Raw genomic sequence first — 16,586 nt, 5'->3', positions numbered from 1 at the left:
ATGCTTTGGGGGCTGGCCCCGTGGCCGAGTGGTTAAGTTCGCGCGCTCCGCTGCAGGCAGCCCAGTGTTTCGTTGGTTCGAATCCTGGGCGCGGACATGGCACTGCTCATCAGACCACGCTGAGGCAGCGTCCCACATGCCACAACTGGAAGAACCCACAACGAAGAATACACAACTATGTACCGGGGGGCTTTGGGGAGAAAAAGGAAAAAATAAAATCTTTAAAAAAAAAAAAAAAAAAAAGAAGGAAATGCTTGGGGCACAGAGGAGGAAGCAAAGAACTGAAAGCAGACCATCTTGGAAGCAGGCGGTGAGGTCAACACAGACTATTTGGGGCCCATCTGAGCGAGCAGAAACTTCTTCCTAGTCCCGGTGCAATTGCCAGTTGGCCTGACCCTTTCTCCAGCTTCTCTGAGCCAAGAAACAGCTAAGGGGTCGTGTGGACAGCTTTGGGTGTGTTCAGTGTTGATCACTGTAGCTTCCGATTTTCTTGTCCCCTTAGTCCCACAACACGTCTCCTGAAGGATCTTTCTGTGGCTCTCTTCTCAGGAAACCTCACACTTATTCACTCTGCTATCAGCAGTAGTTTGCAGTGGGCTTGTGTAATCCAGCCTCTCACACTTGAGTTATTATTTATTTTTTCCATGTTTACTAGTTTAATAATTTGACAGGAATTCCTCTCTCAAGGTTTTACACCACATTTAAAATGTTTTTACTTCCGCCTCCTCTTGTGTAAGCACAATGTTAATTCCTTTGCAGTTTGTTCAATGGAAACAAGGCATCAGCCCCCAGATCTGAATTCTTCGGGATCGTGTTCTTCCCATCCCTTGAGATCTTTCTAATATTTTGTATTTGTTGTTTAATAGGTTGTATTTTCTGCTTCCATAATTCAACATGCTTTCTTCACAAAGTCATTTTTCCTCTTGCTTTAAAAAGATATAAATTGCTTTAGACACTTTTTAAAACTTTTCACCTTTAACTCTGCCATGTCTGGAAGAAGTTGGTTTCATGTTGGTTTTTGGTCCATATGTTCAAGCCTTGCCCAACTTTAGACCTATGTTGGAATCTCTGTGCTGGTCCGTTGGTGCCGGTCCTTCACAGCACCATCCCGGCCGTTTTCAACACTAATTCAAATATTCCCAGGATGCTGCATCCCCTCCTTTCAATGAAAGTGTGAGTGGCCTCACCCTGGGAGGGCGGTGCTTGAAGACATAGTCATCCACCCTTCTGGGCCCGATGGAGGTGGCGCTCCGACACCCCTCTCACCGCAGGAGCTCTCAGTGCGAGCAATTTCCTCTCTTCCTCCAGCCAGCAGTTTGGGATCCACTCTCCACACGTTCCTGGCAGAGCTCATTTCCTTTGTGGGAAGGACTAGATTGGCCCCCTCATTCACCTCCGTTTTGTGTCCAATTTCCCTCTGGTTTCAGCCCTGCACATCTGCAGCCCTGCGCTCCGTCCCGTCCCCACCCGGGCTCCGGTCACTGCATGAAGAGTCTGCTCTGCGCCAGGCCTGGGCGGGGGGCTGGAATCAGAAGTAAACAGGTGGGGAGACCCTTCCACCCTCCAGGAGCCTCCCTCCGGGGGCATCCATCGGTCCCTAACACTTGTTCTGGACTTGAGTCCTCCACCTGACACCCCTAAACTGTAGCCTCGGTCAGTGAGAAGGGAAGCCTTCCTCTAGGCGTCTCCCCTCACCCCTCGCTCGTAGGGTCTCTCTTCCTTTCTCAGGAGTCTCTCCTCTACTTTTCAGTGATAAGTGGGCTCACAGCCATACCAGAGAGCAGCTTGTGTCACAACGTCAGGTCTTTTGCCTGCAACACTCAGTCAAAAGCCCGTTGGATTGCCCCTGGAAGAGGCACGGATTCCTGCAGAGAGAATGGAGGTGAGCAGGCGGAGGGTTCAGGCTGCACCATCTCAGGTGAACTCAGGGGAGACGCCCCCTGGACCAGGAGCAAGGACGCCACGTACAGCCGGCAGAGTCCTGCAGTCTCCTCACAGCCTAGAGGAGAAGAAGGCTCAAGGAGTCAGGGTCGGGTCAGGTGCTCAGGGCAGCCTTGAGTCAGGGGTCATATTCATCACGGTCCCTTCATCATGAGGCTGCTGAAGCTTCAACTTCAGGCCTCTTTTATAGCCCCTTCTAAGGACCTGGGAATGGGCCTTGAATTTCATAATAATACTTTATTATGATTTTCCTTAATGGGGGCTATACTGTGTAAGCTTCAGGCGTCTGCAAGAAGCCTGGATCTGCTACCGGTTGAGACTCAGTGAGCGACCAGAGAAACACACGTTAGGATGTAGGCAAAAACTTGAGCGCTCCTTGTGTGAACATCCTAACGTAGCAGTAACTCCAGTGCGCATCTGCGTCCTTTACGACACCCGAGTGGGTCGTGATGGCGTTCACTGTTTAGGAAAGCTTAAGGAGGAAATGACTGATGTTTAAATGCATTTTTAAATGTGTATTATGTACAGTCTGTGACTCAGAATTCTCAGAGCCTGCGGAGAGACACAGGGGCCTGGAGCAGGCAGCACATGGCATCCTGCTTCCCTGTTGTCTCCTCCCCACAAAGGAGACGAGAGACAGCGTGGCCTCCTCTCACTCACTGATCCCGAGACATTCCCACAAGTATCCAATCTTTCTCTATTATATACTACATATTACACTGTGATGAACATCTTCCTGCATAGGCATTTTTTCCCATTTCACATCATTTCTCTGAAACTGATTCCTGCAAATGGAGAGTGTAAGTTAAAAGACATGGACATTCTTAAGAGCATTGATAAATATTGCCAAATTGCTTTAGTGTTACAAAGAGTTATTGCTTTAGTGTAACAAAGAGCTATTTTTCAACTTAACCAATCAGCCAGCATTTATCTTTAAAAATATTTGCATTAAGTAATCTTTAAAAATATTTGCTAATTTGATTAAGAAGAAAATGCTTCCCCTGCCGCCTCCTGCTGAGTCCCTTTGACTGAGACCACCTGCTGGAAAGCAAGGAGCTCATTTGCTGCCCCAATAATTTTTCAACACGGTTCTCATAACCCCCAGAACAGATTCTGACTTCCGAAGCAGACTGTTCCACATTCCTATTTCCCTCCCTCCCCATTGAACCATTTAGATTTAAGTTCTCAGTCCTGCTGGCTCCAATCTATATCAGTGCCTAATGTGTTTCCGAAATGCTCACATACCTTGCACTCTGAAACATGTGAAATGCAAGACATCATATAAACATTAAGATGCCTGGCTCAATATTTCCTGCCCCCTTGTCCCCAAGACCACTTTAGGAAGTACAACAATCAGAGAGGTATCTGGAACTATTCAATAATAATAATAGCAGTAGTTGCTGTTTATGGAGGGTTTACTCAATACCAAACAGTATGTAAAGAGCTATAGTTTATTTTATTTAATTCTTACCAGAGCACAATGACATAAGTATTACAGGACTAAAATTCTTATCTAAAATCCCTAGGGCCAGTTGCTTTTCAGAATCAATAACTTTTCAAATTTTGGAAAGGAAATTCTGTCAAATACCATATTTTATTTAACATGCCGGAGGATCGCAGGCAGCAGACCATAATCAAGCAAATCAATATTTCTGCAGTGAAGTGTATGAATGCTCATGACAAATGGGATCAAGATTATAAACAGCCTCTTATCAGTTGGAGTCAGGGTTTGCCACCAAATGAGAGCACACAGGACAATATTTCTGTTCCTATCCTCTGTCATGGAGGTAGTCATCTAGCTCATCTAAAACTAGTAGCCAGTCATTAACTGATAATCTAAGTGAAAAGGGTCTGTAACCGTTTTGTATTCCCCCCTGGGATTCCTACCTAAGCTGACAAACCGGCCACAGCTCAAAGTAGCATTAGTGCACAGGTTTGGTTTAAACAGCAAGATCCACGGATTTCTGTTGAGCTGATCACATGTGCCCTAATCAATTTCTGACCACACAGTTGAGGATCAAGGAAAAGTTAATGATATCTAACAGCCATTTTTTCTTCCTAACATATTTTGCACAGCTGCTAGAACTTAACAATGAGCAAAGTGCACTAGCAAAAGCTGGAATCTTTCTTGACCATTCATAGAACAGTGGCCTGAGAACCAAATTTTTAAAAGAATGAAAAATCTAATAATTGAAAGCAGAAACTAACAGAAAGTTTACACAGAAGACTAGATACAGTTGGAGAGAGAATTATATGACTGGAAGATAGATCTCAATTCTCAAAAGTTACCCAGAATGGAGCAGATAGAGAAAGGAAAGAGAAGAAAAATATAGAATAAAATTTAAGAGGTGTGGCATAATATGAGAAAATATCATATTTATAATCATAATTCTAGAAAGAAAATAGAATAGGAGAGAGACAGTATTTGAAAGGATAATGGTGGAAGTTTTTCCAACATTTTTCAAGGATATGACTATTCACATTTAAGATGCCTATAAACTCCCAAAAGTAATTAAAAATAATTCACACTGAGACATATCCTAGCGAAAGTGATGAATACTAATGACAAAGGAAGACTTTTTTAAATGGCCAGGGAGGACAAAAAGAAGTTCCCTAAAATGAAACAAGAATTAGAAAGATAGCTGGCTTCTCAACAGTAATAGGGGAAGCCAAAGACAATGGAATAGTATCTTTAAAGTGCTGGGGGAAAAAATAGATGTTGATTAAAACTGTAAGTCAGTTAAATGTGTTTTCAAAAATGATGATGAAATAAAGACATTTCAAAAATCTCATGATTGACCCTCATTAGAGAAACTTTTATAGGGTGAACTCTAGGAAGAGAGAAAGGATCCCAGAAAAAAAGATCTGAGATGCAAGAAGAAATGTTTATCAAAGAAAATAGTAAATATGTGGAGAAGTCTGAACAAACATTAGCTGTGGAAAATAATACCATATAATTTCTGTGGTTAAAAATAACAAGACAGAACTAAGAACCAGAACAACTGCAACACAGAATTTATAATGAAGCACCCTGACGTGTTTGTGACATTTGTAAGGAGCGTAAATATTAGCTGTCAAATGGTTTATGACATTAATATTTTAGAGTAACCAAATACATCATAGAAATCAAATGTATTTCTTCCAAATTAAGTTGGAAAATAAGATGAAGAAGGAAGAAAAAATTCAATGAACTTAAAAGGAGGTGAGAACAGAAGGAAAAAGGAAACCTCAGAAAGGCGGAGCAGACAGAGCAGGAAGTGAAGCAGGAGGAAGGAGCTCACACGTGTGAGTGAGCACAATGAATACCCGGGAACAGAACTTCCTAATTAAAAGGTTAAGATAACTAGGCTGAATTTTTAAAATACCCGCTATATGACATTTATAATACCTAAAATATAAGGGCATAGACAGGTAAAAAGCAAAATAATGGAAAAATATGCTCCAGACAAATAACCAAAGAAAGTTGGTGTTGATAGATTGGTATCAGTTAAAAACAAAGAACTGTAAGGCAAGAGGCATTTCCAGAGACATTTTAAAAAAGATCACTACGTATTGATAAAGGGCTCAGTTTAACAGGAAAACATAACAATTCTAAGCACAGTTTGTATCTAATAACACAGTTTCAAAATATATAAAACAAAATTAGATGGAATTCAAGGAGAAAGTGGGAAATCTAGCATCAATGAGGTAAATTTTTAAAACACTCCTATAAATAACCAATAGACCAAATAGACAAAAATCAGTAAGGACATAAAATATTTGATTAACATTACTAAAGAAGTTAATGTAATAGGGATATATAGAAGTAGAGAATGAACAATTTTCTTAAACACTCAAGGAAACATTTACAAATATTGACCATATACTAGCAAGTAAAGCAAATTGCACCATAATTAGAGAAGTTAATATAACAGAGACACATAATTTCTGACTGCAACAAAATTTTATAGATTCTAAGGCACAATTTTATTTTTCAGTTTTTAATATCTCTAAATTGCAATATATCTTACAATCAGTGACTTCTTATAATTGCTGTCACCATTTTTTCCACACTTTAACGTTTCTGAAATCTGAATACTCCTCGTATAGAATTTTAGACTCAATAAATTATGTTAAGTTCAAAATCAGTAACAAAATAATTTTAAAACAAATCCATGTATTTGTGAAGCAAGAAACACAGTTTCAAAAACCTTATGGATCAAAATAGTAATCACAATGGAAACTGAAAAATACTTAAAGCTGAACAATAATAAAAATGCTAGGTATCAAGAAGTGTGGGATGCAGCCAAAGTCATGACAAGAGGCAAATTTACAGCCTTAAATTATATTAGAAAAGAAAACAGCCTGGAAATGAATAAAATATAAGAATAGCAAATAAATCCTACAAAGCAAAAGAAAGGAAATGATAAGCAACAAAATTTAATGCAATTGAAAATAAAGGTATGGGAGAAAGGATCAACAATGCCAAAATTTGGTTCTTTAAAAAAGACTAATAAGGGGCTAGCCCCATGGCCAAGCGGTTAAGTTTGCGTGCTCTGCTTCAGCAGCCTGGGGTTTCGCTGGTTCGGATCCTGGGCATGGACATGGCACCACTCATCAGGCCATGCTGAGGCAGCATTCCACATGCCACAACCAGAGGCACTCACGACTAGAACATACAACTATGTACTGGGGGGCTTTGAGGAGAAGAAAAAGAAGAAGAAAAAGATTGACTACAGTTGTTAAAAAAAAAAAAAGAATAAAATTAACAAATCTCTGGAGATGATCAAGATAAAAAGAGTGAAAATCAAATACACATAGCATAAATTAAAAAGTAGGTAATAATGCATATATGATGAGATTTAAAATATCAAAGAGTACTAGGAATACATTTAGGCTGATCAATTTTTAAAAACGTGAAAATAACAAAATCTTACATAAAACAAGTTAGCCAAACTAACCCCAAAAGGACTGAACGATCCTGTAACCATTAAATGCTTTAAATCAATATTTAAAAATCTATCTACAAAGAAAATACAGATGATTTTATAAGTGAGTTCTACCAAGTATGGTATAATTCTATCACACAAACATTCCAGAGATTATAGAAAGAATAAACATTCCTTCAACTCATTTTATTGGGCTAGTTATCAAAATCAGAGGTAGTATGAGAAAGATGACAAGCCAATCTCACACATGAACAACACACATGTACACAAATGCAAAAATACTAACAAAATCAATAGCAAATGAAAGCCACGTCCAAATGGAGTTTATTACAGGATTTTCAGATTGCTTTTGCATTAAAAATCATATTAATATAACTATCATATTAGCAGCTTAAAGTAGGGAAACCATATACCAAATACTGAGACTTGCTATACAGTTATAGTAATCACGATGGTGCAGTATTGGCATGAGGATGGACAAACAAATGGAATAAAGTATAGATCCTAGAAACAGAGCCACACATATATGGAAACTCGATTTCTGATGAAGCTGGCATTGCAGTTGAGTGGAAAAGAATAGGACAACTGGTAATGCAAAGAAACCAAGAATTGGGCTCCCTGCCACATACCATATACGAAAAGAATGGATTAGTAGCCTAGAGGTGAGAGGATATTTTTTCATTTAGAAGAAAATATTGGATAACATATTTATAAATTTCATAAAGGAAATTTTTTTAAGTTAGAAAAAGCACAGACCATAAAAGAAAGGATGTATACATTCACCTGCATTAATATTTAGAATTTGTGTTCATTGAAAGACTCCACAGTAAATGAAAATAAATCACAAACTGGTAGAAGATAAATGCAACACATATACCATCAAAGAAATAATATCCAGATGACATGAAGAACTTTCTTGAATCAATAAGAAAAAAACCATCAACTCCATGGAAAAACAGGTGAAAGATGACGTTAGGCATCTCACAGCAGCGGCCATTGGTACAGGACGGACTGTATTTACTACGACCCGGGAAATGCCAAGTTAAGCCCCAGTGAAATACCATTTCACACTTTCTGGCTCTATTTCTTAAAAAAGTAAAAAAGTCTGACCACATTAAGTGCTTGTGAAGATGCAGAGCAGCCAAGAACTCCTTCCCACTGCTGGAGGGGGTCAACTGGTTAAACACTTTGTCACCACATATTCACGTTGAAGCTGCGCATGCCCCGTGGCCTAGCCATCCCACACCTGGAGAAACTACGGCAGAGTGAGCAAGGAGACACGTACAAGAGGGTCCAGGGCAGCTGTGGTCACTACAGGAAAAAATCCCGCAACCGTACAAAACCCAAATATCTCTCTCATCAGAAGGGATAAACGAATTGTGTTAAATAGTGAAAATGGACGAATCTCAAAAATATAATGGTGAGTGGAAAAAGCAAGGCATAGAGTATAATTCCACTTCAGCAAAACCATTTCAGAAAACCATTCAGTACACTGTTTCAGGATACATGAATTTGTGCTGAAATTGTGAAGAACGGCACGGACATAACTGTCACACAGTGTGGTGCGCTTTCTGTGTGGGAGACCAGAAGTTCTATGCCTGAGAGGGAGTGGCACAGGCTAGCCATGTGCTATGTTTTCAAGTTGAGTGGTGAATAAACAATTGTTAGTGTTATTATTTTTAATTTGTACATTTATTTATGCTATTTTTATTTGTGACGTATTTTTAAATTATATTTTAACGAGATTGTTTATATTAAAATAGGAAAACCACATACTAGATAGATTAAAATAGGCAATGAAGTAGAAATAAATAAGTGAAAATAAAGGAGAAATTGGAAAGCAAAAGACTCAAAATCCCAAGATGATGATAATCAAGATCCCTCTCATAGCATCTAAAAATTATGGAGAGCTTGCCCTGTGCAGGTGCACAGTATTAATTATGAGAGCATTGCCGTGACCCGGCTCCCACTCATGTCCCCGTCTTACAGATGACCTTCAAGATCCAAAGCCCAAACAGCTTCCCCAAGCTGTGTTTGAACAGTCTGATCCCAAAGCCTACAAGCCCATGTGGAGCATCCTCCTTTAAAAAGAAGCGTTGAGGATATGGTTGATGAGGATTAAATAAAAGCTAAATCCAAAAAGCTAACTCAACTGAGATAAGAAGCTCAAAAGATGATGGAGAGGGAAGAGTAAGATAAAAGTCTAAAACCCACTAGATGTGAAGTGAAAAATATAAGAATAGATGAGATTAAGATTTAGGAAGAGAAAATATATTTTAAACAAAAAGAATTATAAGGATAAATAGACTTGAGGAACTCTTTTTTTTTTTAAAGAAAAAGGTTGCATTGGTGGGAGAGTAGACAGGGCAGTAGGCTGCCTCTGGGAGTGCTGCGACCCCAGCCAGAGCCCCTGTGAGGCGGGTGGCCATGGGGGCAAGTCAAGGAGGCCAATTGCCTTTGCCAGTCTCTCTTCATTTAAGCTTCTCCTCCTGACATGTGAGCACTTGTATCAGAGGCCACAGGTCCTTCCAACAAACATACTTTAATTTAATCATCCATTCCTTCTACATCTATTTATCAAGCGCCTACTGTGTGCAAGGTGAGGAGCCCACTGTTAGCACAAGAGAGGCAAGATGCCTAATGGAAGAAGGGGGCAGAGGAAAGCACCTTGAAATCGAGGCAACCGTGTGCTACCCATGCTCACTGCCATAGAATTAAGAGAAAGGAGAAGAGAGGAGAAAATTCGCCATCCTCCGGTGCCCTGTACCGCCCTCTTTCCAGGACAAACAACGGAGCCAGGATTCCCACAGCACGGCTCTTGCATTTAGGGGGAGAAACCAGCTGAGCAGCGGAGAGTCAGCCACTGTCTGGAGGTGGTCTGGGCAGAGAGGAGAAAGCGATCTGGGCAAATCAGAGAGAGAAACAATTTGCACGTCCTGCTCTCGGTCACAATGGAGGTGTTCGAGGGATGCGTCATTATTAGAGGCTTTCCAAGTCCAAAATGGCATCAGTTAATCCTGGTTTGTTTTGTTTACACACTTTTTCTGTACTAATTCCTCTGTTTTACAAATCACCTCTGTACTTCCACACCTTACACCTGGACAGTTGCTCTTCTTCCTGGAGATGAAATATATATATAGAGAGAGAGTTTGTTTGTTTTTAGCTTGAGGCTGGAAGTGAAAGAAAGAACAAGTTTCTCACATATTTCTAGACACCTTTTTCCACTGGGTGACAATCTTCCTCTTAATTTTCCACGATTCACCGCGAACTAGTGTATATTGAAATCACTTTTCACTTTCACCTCCAAAACCCACAGGGAGGAGACCTGTGAATTTTCCTAAGATTTGCTAAAACATGTCGAAAAGTTCTGTTGCTTCTTGTTTTAAACAAAACAATAGTTTACATGCTGTGATGTCTCTATCACTTACCAAATAATGCCAAAACCATCGAACCAGTGAGACCTGTAACAATACTGCTCTGTCCTGTAAACATGTTTGAAAATGCTGATTTCGAGCAGACCGTCAGACGTCACTGAACAAGCACGTTATCAGTCTGGTGACCCAGGACAGCAGTAGGAAGGCTAGCAGTGGTTTATGACATCAACTTGCTGGTTCAGGGAAAACGGGCGGTCTAAAAAGATCTGACAGTGCTGCGCAATTTGTTTTTTCTGTTGAGAGAGCAAAAGCTAGAGGGAGATTTTTCTCCTTCAAACTTGCGGGCTATGAATGTCCAATTAAATATGTCACTGTAATCATTTTTAAAACCAAATAAGGGTCTCACTCTTGAGATCAATACACTGTTCAACCAGATCTCCTATAGCAAGCAAGCGTGACTTCCGTGACATACATTCCAGGCCCCAGTCACGAGAACTTATTCTAGATAGAACACAGACTACAGGTACTTAAATCTCTGTGGCTCAGGAATGGCAGCCTGGAGCGATACTTGACTGCACGCAGTGGAGCCTGAAAACTTCTATCCAGGATAAAGACATCCACCTTCTAGGGCAACTGCACAAAAATGCCATCCATCCCAAAGTAAAGGTCATGGTCTTCTTTCTTTCTCCTCAACTCAACATATCCAAAGTGCACGGCCTCACACACACAACACACACACATATAGACACACAGACAGACACTATCTTAGTCCCACTGTGAGTGATGACTCCTGAGCAGAGAGAGGGTGAGTGGTGTGACTCGAAGTTTGAAGACGGAGGGCCAAACGACACAGCCTTCTAAGCTGTATTGAAGGTTTTAGAGTTTGTCCCAAGGGCCGGGAGCAGCCACTGGATGCTCCACACAGAAGGGCGGTAAATTTGCGTTTTCAGGAGGGGATGCATGGCGCTGAGGCCCGGCGGACGGATGAGTGGAGGCCAGGTAGGAAATGCGCAGGGTCCAGGTGAGAGGCGGCAGCCGCCCAGAGTAGGCAGAGGCAGGGACGGTTCAGAGAAGCAGATGTTGAGGGCTATTTAGGAGACAGAACTGAGACTGACTGGAACATGACTAGTAAACAAAAGCACATTTTCTGATTTGGATGAATGAGTGGCTGGTGATGCTCTTCTGAGGAGACTGTAGGGTAGAAGGGGGCTCTGTGCCCACCCCTCACCATCCTCCCAAATAACTGGCCTGCACTCGAACCCTCGCCCAAAGCTCTGCTTCTGCGGAACTAGAAGGAAGACAAGGCCGTTCAGCCGGCCACAGGACCAGGCTGGGTCAGAGACAGAGAGCAGGCACTTGCAGCTGCAGCTGGGCAGGGAGCCCCAGGGCAGCCCGAGGTGGACCAGGCCACGGGGTGGCTCCACAGGCAACGAGGTTCCTCCCTCCCAGCGTCAGCCGTGGCGGCGTCTGACCCAGCCGGTTCGGGTTCTCCATGACTGACCGTCCTCAGATCTCATTGGCTAACAGGCCCAGCGCCTCGCTGGTCAAGGTGCAGGCCGCAGACCCACAGCACCAGCATCTCCTGGGAGCCTGTTGGAAAGGCAGAGTCTCGGGCCTCTCCTGGACCCAAAGAGCCAGCATCAGCATTTCAACAAGATGCCAAGGAACTTGTGTGCACCATCAAGTTCGAGAGGCAGTAACCCAGAGCACATTTAGGCCAAATCAAAACGATAACTGTGGACAAATCATTTTCTGAGGACGCATGTTAACTCCAGATCATAGATAGATGATCATCTATATGTATAGGGGGGACGGACATGTCCATACCAAATGTTTGCATTTCCTTCCATGGTGCATCCACCCCAAGCCAACGCCCCTCCACTGGAATGACTCCACCCTCCCCTCTGCACGCCTGCCGGCTCTGCTCTGTTGCACTTTCTTCATATGGATTTTCATGCCTAAACTGACGGAGGCTGGGGCTTCTGCGAATCATACACACCACGTCCTACACTCGTAATCCTGGCACCTGAGCAGCATCAAACAATAATAAAACAGCCAAAGAAGCCACAAAGAAAACATCGCTTTTAACAGGAAACAGATATTCTGCCAGCCCTTTTTGTCCGTGTGCTGGAAAGCCAGGCCAGGAGAGAAGGGATCAGCTGTGAGCTTGTGACCCTCCCTCACCTTTGCTCCTGCCCCCGGCCTGGCCTTAGCTCGGCCCCTACTTGAAGCACTCTGCTGCCCAAACCTGGCCCCAGTCTTACCCAAAAGGCCAGTCCAAATCCTGCATCCTCCAAGACTCTTCCTCACTTGGTCAAATAGCTATATTTCTGAGCCAAAGTTTGAGGTATGAGCTAATAAATTTAACTAGACTAATGTACTCGTTTGTGTGGTCTTTCAAATAAAAAATAACCAGTCTTAAATTGAGGTCACCTCGTTAAGTATAAAGTTACATGACATTTCTTTCTCTTGGGTAATTCTGAACACTTCAAGTACACTTTTTGCATCGGAAACCCAGGTCCACGGACAGACCCACATCAAGGTAATTTCCCCGACAGCTAAGCGTATACCTAAATGTGTTCCGTAAAATTGGAATGGCCCTACGTGGCTCCCCGGACCGCAGGCGCAGAGCTACCAGAGTGGAGAGGGTCGAGGGAAACCTGGAAATTTGCCCCCTCCCCAAATAAATTAGCAAATCAAAGATGATATTACACTCCAGAAGGACTCAAAGGATATGAGGGTGGTCGCCTCTGCCATATTCCACCTAACTCGACAGTGCGTCCTCCACAAAACGTCAAGGAGCCTGGATAACTGCAGACTCAGCTGGAGCAGCAGCCCCCACGGCAGCTGCCGCGCCCAGAGAGGACTCTCCACGAGGAAAAGTTCCCAAGGCGTCAGGAATTTGAGATGCAGCCACTGATCTGGAAGGGCCCTTGCTCCATCCCTAACAGTAAGAAGGACCAAAGCAGCTCACATTCGCAGGGGATGGATGCAGAACGCCTCCGTGCCCTCTGCCACGGGTGGTCCTACGGGACTTTCACTGTCCAAGTTCTCCACGGAACACCACATTGGTCCACCACATCGATGGCACAAGAGCCAGAACTGAGAAGCATGCTGAAGGCCATGGGAAGATGCAAGAGCTTCAGAGGGCGGGAGATAAACCCTAGGAACGAGCACAGCTTCAGGGCTGAGACGCCCCCTCTGGAGCAGATGGAAATGATCAATGCTCACATCTTCCACCACATAGAAGCAGTCACAACCCGCGGCCTCTCTGGGCTCTGGAGGCAGCTTCCAGCAGGCTGGAAGGCTCCCATGTTGACCTAGCAACAGAAAGAGCTCCCAGCCATGGTGGTCCCAGTGAAGGAAAGGAACACACAGCCGGTCCAGGCAGTGGTGCAGGCAATCCTCACCGTGGACCCATGGCCTGAAAGTCCCTCCAGGACTGGAGGCATCGTGGTGGGAAATGTGCTGCGTCGTAGCACACCAAGGGGAGAATCTCCTCCTAGACCACAGGGCTCTGAGGCGAGGCTGTGCCATCCACAGCCAGGCATTAGGCATCATTTGACAGAAGGCATCTGGCATCCTAGGGGGCCAAGTAGAGACTGAGCACCTGTCAGTGGAGTGACCATGTCACCAGAACTGCTCGTCATGAGTGGGAACAATCAGGTCCACAGCCCCCTAGAAGTCTGTCAAGCATGGAGGGGTGCATCTGGGATCAGACACACCCAGAGAAGGGACCCAACCCCACATCCTCTCCCACCATGGCACTAGTGTCTCTCCCTCAATCACCCCACGGGGGCAGGTCCCTCGTGACTGGCCGACGGAGCAGGACAAAGAGGTGATCTCGGTTATGCGGGTGGAGCAGGGGTGACCCCGTGCAGAGCTCCCCTGGGGCTGTCTGGGGCCTGCACTGCCACTCCAATTCCTCTGCTGGTTCTGCCTCGCTCCCTCCCCGACAGAGGCACTTCTTAAGAGAGTCCCCAGTGAACTTCCTGCACAAAATCCAGGTCTCAGAATCTCTTTTCCCAGGAACCCAACCCTGGAAACCCTTTTAAAGAAAAGGTCCTAAAACATCATCCTTAGGATAGAAGAAGAGTTCACGGAGTCATACTTAATCAGCTTGCCTGGGTCACAGAGCCACTGTTGACGTGTGGTGCGTTCTTTGGGAAACAGCCGTGGTAAAGCCACATGAGCCCAGGACTGTCCAACTGGACTTGATCTCAGTTCTGGAGGAAGCTGTGGTGGAAGGGACCGGGAGCGGCAGCCAGGCCCGGCTCTCCACCCCGCTCCTGCCACACAGAGCCTGGCAGCCATTGGACAAGCACTGGAACTCGGAGCCCACGAGATCGTCTGTGAGATGAGGCCGGCGGTAAATGGGAAGTGAGATTACCAGTGAGGAAGGTCCAGCAAGGAGACCCTGGGCACAGACGAGTCCGTCCCTCACCCACGCGGTGACCCCTCCCTGAGAGCAGGACGGAGGCCCGAGGAGGATTAATGTCTGAGGATTTCAGTCCTTGGATAGCTCCGGACACCAGCTGTGCGACATCTAGTCTCCATTTTCTTAGTACTTAACCACCAAAAAGGATCAAAGTCAACAGAAATTCTGCATCATAAATTATCTTCAGAGCCCTGAGTTCTGATAGGAAACATATACAACGTCCTGCTCTTAACCTAGTGAATCAGAACAGGCGTTGTCCAGAACCCGTCTGGGATGGAAGAGGGGGCGGTCTAACGTGAAAACGGGGCAGCTCTGCATTTCTTGTGATGACTCTCTGGGCATAGGCCCAGCTCCCCCGGTACCACCGGGAGCCTCACCCCACAGCAGAGGGCTCCCCGTCCAACAGGTTGTAGAACAAAGAATTCTGACTTCATTTTTCTTTCCCCCCCAACATGTGACAACCTCAACCAGCCAACAAAAGCTATTTCAAGTCCCTGCAAATGGCTTGGAAAACAATTATGCCATCATCTCGGATCCTGCAGCAGACACAAAAGGGCACAGGGAGCAGAGGACAGGGATGGCCCCTCCACCCACTCAGCAAAGGAAGAGGAGCTGGCCTTCAGTCTACAGCTGGCTTACACTATCCGGTTTCCGACTACAAGCAGATTACTCCTCTCTGTGAACCTTAATTGTGGGAAAGGTTTCCGTCCCCAAAATCCACCGAGGGTCGATGACAGGTGTGTGTCCCAGGAGAGCCACCAGGACCCCTGCCAACTGCTCAGAAGTGGGGGAACCGCCCGGAGACAGTGGTCCCTTTGAGGCGCTGCACGCACTGGAGAAAAACACTCTCGCAAAGGCAAAAGTTGGTCTTCAGTGGCCAGGCTCCACCTTTTTCAGTAAAATTTTCTGAATTTAAAAACATTTAATAATTTCAGTTTCTTATCATGATTTTAATTATGAAAAATGTATAGAAAACCTAAAAAGGAAACGATAACATGGAGGTTGTTTTTGATATTTTTAGACATTCGAAAATGGGAAGTGATGCTCTTACCCCTAAAACATGGCTGATGAAGACGGCCAAACCCATGAGGATGGACTCACCAGGGCGCCTTGACAAATGACTCCAACTACTAACGGTGTTGACCTCGAGCTTCACCAAAAAGTATGAGCCGCTGCCCCTTGGGAACGAAAGCGTCCCCTTTCCTGCCCTCATGTGTGGAGCAAGGACAGGAGAGGCTGCTGTCACGGGCTGAACTGTGTCCCCCAAAATCCACGTGAGGAAGTCCTAACCTCCAGTACTCAGAAGGTGACGGCCTTTGGAGCTGGGGCCTTTAAAGAGGTAGCTAAGGTAAAACGAGGTCAGCGGGGTGGCCCTGATCCAACCTGACTGGAGTCCTTCGAAGGAGAGGACATCAGGACACAGGCACACACAGAGGGACGACCCCACGAGGACACAGGGAGGAGACGGCCATCTACACCCCAAGGAGAGAGGCCGCAGAGGGAACCAGCCCTGCGACACCCTGACCTCGACCTCCAGCCTCCGGGCTGTGAGAAACAAACTTCCGTTGTTCAATCCCTCTGCCTCTGGCACTTTGATGTGACGGCCCAAGCTGACTAACGAAGCCACGATGAGGTGGATGGGGGACCTCGAGAACTGCCCGAGAGAACACTTACCCGAATGGAGAAGGGGCTCAGGCAGCCGGCAGCTTTGGCCCAGTAACAAAGCCACGTCCCCGTGAGGACTATCTCTCTGGGTGACACCCTGGTCCAGCTCCACCCTTGAGGCAAGAGGACCCAGGGAGGCGGGCGATCTCCTCCCTGTGTCAGCATGGAAGTGAGAGGAGCTACAGCCCACCTGGGCCCACACAGCACAGGGGACTCCACCTCCTACACCCACACAGTGGC

Source organism: Equus asinus, chromosome 11 (assembly GCF_041296235.1).
Source record: "Equus asinus isolate D_3611 breed Donkey chromosome 11, EquAss-T2T_v2, whole genome shotgun sequence".
Lineage (NCBI taxonomy): Eukaryota > Metazoa > Chordata > Mammalia > Perissodactyla > Equidae > Equus > Equus asinus.
This window is presented reverse-complemented; position numbering follows the sequence as displayed.